The 5,770-nt window shown below is 35.1% G+C and overlaps 1 pseudogene; it reads right to left on the bottom strand.

Annotated features, from left to right (window-relative positions):
* Positions 1–650: 650 nt before the first annotated feature.
* Positions 651–5,381, bottom strand: LOC148532532 (fibrinogen-like protein 1; annotated as a pseudogene).
* Between the last annotated feature and the right edge of the window lie 389 nt (positions 5,382–5,770).

Consider the following 5,770-nt stretch of genomic DNA (forward strand, 5'->3'; position numbering starts at 1 on the left):
TTTAGGATCAAAACCAACCTTTAGTAAATTTACACCCATGTTATGCTCACAGCCTTTAATTATACTTAAAGAAAAAAACAGAAAAAAATAAAAATAACAAATGTATACAAATGATACCTGATTGTATAGATAGAAATATGTATGCAGATAATTATAGTAGTGCACTTAATTTTCAGCCAAGAAGTATTGAATCAAACAATCCCTTAAAACAATGTAAATAAATTTGATGCACAAATATCCCCTTATGAGAGACAATAATAGATGTCTGAAGATCTATGGGATCCTTTTAGCAAAGCCTGTTTTTACTTTGGATGAAACAATCTAGTGAAAAGAAGATAAAATGGAAGCTTTCCATGGGACAAGCAAATATGTTTATTTCACTGTAGCCAATTAAGTTAAAACATCAATAAAAGAAAATAAAATTTCCCTCTGATAAAGATCTGAGTCACGAAATGCGTAGGAACATGACCTGATATTATAATTTCATTTTAGCAAAAACAATGGAAGAAGCTAGCGTGGCTCTTGGCCCTGGCTGGTGGTAACCTGAAGTGTTATTATATTATTTGCATAATATTTGATTGCGCCACAGTGGGTCTATTTCCTTATTTATTTTCTCTAGAAAGAAATATTTACATTCCTATATTTTCCCATTAATTGTGAATCAGATATATTTTGCTGAACTTGAGGGACTCGTTGGGTCTCCATATTGGCCAAGACACCGCAGACGGCCAGAACTTGTTCCTTGGATCACCATTTAGATTTGCTGAATCACAGGCATTAAACCACCAGCCAGCATGAAGAAGGTAGCTGCAGTTGTCAGTGGGATGGTCCAGAGTCCTGAAGAAGCTGCCATGCTGATTGGTTGTATTCCAATGTTCCCTCGGAAGGCATCACCTGTGATAAATGATAATACAAATATGTTTACATTATTTATAGAACCCAGGATAACTTTATATAGTGTTTGGAACATTGTCCCACTGTACTGCATCTTTATTAGAGATTTGCGCAGGCCCCCGTGTTTTAGTTTAAGTTCTAAATCATCCTCGTCTATTGGTTTTGGAAAAACAACCCTCAAGTGTTTTGGTTTGGTTTTGGTTTTCTTAAATAAAATTGACAAAAAAAGAATTATGTATCTTGGACCTGTTTTTTGTTCCTCTAGTATTAATAACATCAATAACATTAATTTCTAGTCATTTACAGTCAATTTTGGCCAATTTTGGCACCTGGAATCACGATGCAATCCAAAACACATGAGATCCAATTTTTAGATCCGAGATCAGACCCCAGCCGTCACACAGTTCTACTCGAAACCCCCAAAGTCACCCGAACCAGGATTTAGTTCAACTTGAAATCCCAAAGTTCGGGGGTGTTCGGTTTTCAGCAAAACCAAACTGCTCATCTCTAATCTTTACATCGTTCCTCATATATTACAAGGTATCACAGAAGAAAAGTTTTTGCTGTAAACTCCAGCAACATAGCTGCCGTGCCAGAGTACCTTCCTGCTGAGAGCTGGTAATAGTTGTCCCCAACGCTGAAGAGACTGTACTGTACATAAGCTTCTCTCCCAGCAAAATCCCAAATGCTAATGTGCAGCGCACAGGGTCTGTGCTCCTGATGTGTCAGGCGATGAATGTGTTTGAGTCCAAGCCAGTGTTCACCTTCAGAAACAACACAATAATCATAAATACAGTCAGACACAGTTTATAAATATAGTTAACGCCTATACTCTAATTTAGAAAAGACGTAGCTGAATGATAAAAAATGTTTAATGTTATTTTGTAGAAAATTAATTGACAATTAATTATTATTATTTTTTCTTTAATAACTTAATTGCTGAAATGAATTATTTCTTTTCAATAACTTATCTTACCTTTTTGTCTTACTACAGAACTGCTCCACTCAAAAACAAAAAAACAACAACAAAACTTTTTGTGCGGAATTGGGTGAGATCAATAAAATAATATCTCACTTCCCCATTATATTTCCATAAAATCACTAATAGTTGATATTGACATGGTTATACCCCTCAAAGATATCCAACATGATTACCAAATAAATAAAAATACTTGGCTGAAAAAAAAAATTGGTAAAATTTAGTTTGACATAATAATTTAATATCTTTTTAATTGATTAGACTTCATTTGGTGGTGGACAAAAAGAATGGACAAGATAAAACAAGACAATCATGCATTGCAAACTCAAACATTGGCAGTCAACTCTCCAATATTGGACACACCTCGAAGGGCAGTGACAAATGCCCGCTCGGGACAATAATCCTATATCAGCGACTGAGGAGAGCGCACACAACTAAGGAATAAATAACAACTCAACTGAACAGCCATTTGTGCCACAAACTGTGAGCTAGTAAAGCCACTACACCACCACCATACCTAAAACTACCACACCAACTCCAAAATACTCCTCAAAATTCCTTCACTAAATGGAAGGAGACCCTCATTCATAAAATGTACTCCATTCAGCTTGTATAAATGAATGTCGTTCAACCTAATCAAGCTGTGTTCAACAACAACACTGTGATGTGACACAATTCAATGAGAATACACATAAGTAAATTTCCACCGAGCTTCATCGATGAGAGCGCCGGATTTCTCACTCCGCCACTTTTTGCTGACCAGATAAATTTACAGAAGGGCCAAGATCTAAACAACAATTCAAAATCATGAATCAAACGCCCATCGTAAATTCAAAGATGTATGCCTATTCAAGTCATTACCACCAAGGTGTCATACCTCAACTCTAGGGACTTCAAAAATTCTCACAGCACAATGAACGAGCATATACGCTTGTGACCTGCGGGATCCTATTGCATAAGGGGTGCCAGCTGTTGCAGTGCTGAAGTGGGAGAAGACTGGAGTTTGGTGCACACTAAGTGGGAAACATAGCTTAGTGCACAAAGGGAGGGGGGCACTACAAGTATATTAGCCTAACCCTTTGTCATACCCTAAATTTAAGCCATCCCATCTTTTTTCATAGATTTGTGGCATTTGTGATGTGTGTAAATCAAACTTAAAGCCAATTACCGTTAAGACTTCTGAATCCATTTTCATAATCCTCCTATGTTTTCTCGAAGGATAACCCATCGTCTCCATTGTGTTTCTGTATAAGAGTCCAACCTCCATTGTCCGTCATTTCACAGGACACCTGCAGGGGGAGGAGAGAGGTTATTCATCTATGCTAAAAAACTGGTCATATATATAGGATTCGAAACCAGACCTAACTTGTCTGTGCTCTAGAAATATACTGTCTAAGCAGCAGCTCACAAGGTGGGAACCTCAACCCACCAAAAATAATACAGTAGAGAATTAAGGAGCGCTATTTTAGAGCTCCTTAATTGTGTACTGAGCATTGAAGTTTTTTTTCAACCCAAAAATTAAATGTAATTTTGACCAAATTAAGCTAATTAAAAAAAAATACATTTTGACTAATTCATCATTATTGGGTGTCCAAAGGGTTCTGAAACAAATCCCCACATTTTTAGCCAAAAACATGGATTTTGCATTTTTTTCATCTGCTCAGAGATAGTGAAAACTTATAGCCAGTTTCTGTCTATGCAATTATTGCATATGCGATAACTGAATTGTGCAAATTCGAAATTATCACAAAAGCGTAAATTTATTGCAAAAAATTTATTGCATCTAATTGAATCCGGCCCTATCTGTCCAAACTGGTTTGTGTGAACAAAACTCTGTCACTGTATGGGAGCAAATGACTATCAACCACTTGCTCCCAAACATTGGAAAACAGACAAAAATGGTCATTCAGACAAATTGATTAAATCAGTTTGATTTAACCAATTTGTCCGAATGACCATTTTTGTCTGTTTTCCTGCATTTTGGAGCAAATGGTCTTTTGTTATTTCCTCCCATACATTACCAAATTTTCGTTCCAACCAGCCAGATTGGACAGATAATTTTATAGTGTATACCTATGTTAAGAGGCTGGATTGATATACCTATATATCCAATCCTTGATGCCTGGGATCTAAATTTTTACAATAAACATTTTAAACACACTTTTGATGTGCTCCCCTTCTTCTCTCTGCAATATTTTCTAGACAAAGTCTGCTGGGAAAGAACACTAGAAGGGAGCAGCGACAGATGTATATTGCAATTTTCACTGCTAAAAAGTTTGGGTTCAAGAAACTGTGCATAAATCGATTTGTTGTTTTATTAATCTGTATTAAAATTTTTAATCTGATATAGTGGACTACTAAAGTTAACATTATAGGGATAAAATATTAATTATAATATCTACATTATTTTTTATCACGTATGAAAATGTTACAATTTTTTTAATTACTCTCTTTTAGATTTAATATATATATATATATATGTATTTATTTGATTAATCAGCAACAGTGTGTCATTAAATTCTCATTTAAGATACCTTGTGATATTAATTTATTTAATCAGTAATAGTGTGTCATTAAATTCTCATTTACAGTACGGTACCTTGCAATTTTAATTGCAGATGATAAGAAAAATCCTAATATCTTTATTATAATGTAACAGAGAAGGAAATTTATCAGCCATATATGGGATACAATACTAAGTATACTGTATTGTACTGTTAATAGTACTTAAATAGAATTGAGAGATCATCTCTTCATAGATGTCTAGATTTGAAGTAGGTATTTATGATGGATGTCTGTTTGCACATAAGTAATAATTACAGCAATTATTTATAGATGCGTAAGCAACATAGTAACTTATTTTATGTAGAATTCATAATATTGTACATAATACATATTAAAGACTATGTTAGGTTATAGGCATTATGGCTGCATAGTGTTTTTCTTCTAAGTGTTTTTTTTTTTAAAAGGTTCATTAGACTTTTATAGTGTAATTTGGAGCTATACCGGAGTTCAGATTAGCTATTTCAACATTAGGCATAAAAGGACTTTGAAGTGATTGATCTTTCTTCTTCTTGCCCCCAAAGGTAACTGCTTCAATACTGCCAGCACATTTGAGCTGTTTCTGAATTGCTGTATTGAAAAATAGTTTTGGCAAATACTCCCTACTTTATATCAGCAGTTTATAGTCTGTATTAAAACAGGATTATAAGTGATGTTATGCTGCTACTGTATCTCACTGTTATTGGGGGTGGTTGGTAATTAATGATCAGCAGACCTTGTGGCTACATAGTGTTTTTTTCTAAGTGTTTTTGTTCAATGTGTAATTAGATTTTTATAGCTTCATTTGGACTTTTACTGAAGTTATACAGGAGGAAAACAAAAGGAGAAGACTATCGGAAATCTCTGCTACTTTGAACAAAGTGCCGTGGATTTGGTCGTCCTCCAACTCAAACACCAGCTTTCTCCACATCCTGGACACTCCTTGCTGAACCTCCTGCTTGGACATTGCAAGGAGTGCTGACGCGGCAACGCTAAGAAACCTTCTAGATGTCCAGCAATCGTTTGTACTGTAAGTCACTTTCTTCTTGTTCTGTTCATACTGTTTCTGTTTATGAACCTTGTAAGCTGCCGCGGACCCTTTGTGGTGCCGTAATAATAAAGGGTAATAATAATGAGGGGTTACCACTTTGCTTGCTGCATTTATTGAGTGTTTTAAGTTTTTCTGTACATATCTATCTCTATCATTCCTGTGCCATTGTCATTATATCGTCATGCCATTATAATTTCTACCTGCATTGTCATTGCTATTTACCATTGCTTCAAATCCATACAATTTCAACATTGTTTATTTTAATATTATATTCCTGCACCCGTAACAGATCGAGACTATTCATC

This window comes from Taudactylus pleione, unplaced genomic scaffold (genome assembly GCF_031769625.1).
Source record: "Taudactylus pleione unplaced genomic scaffold, aTauple2 ptg000073l, whole genome shotgun sequence".
Taxonomy (NCBI): domain Eukaryota; kingdom Metazoa; phylum Chordata; class Amphibia; order Anura; family Myobatrachidae; genus Taudactylus; species Taudactylus pleione.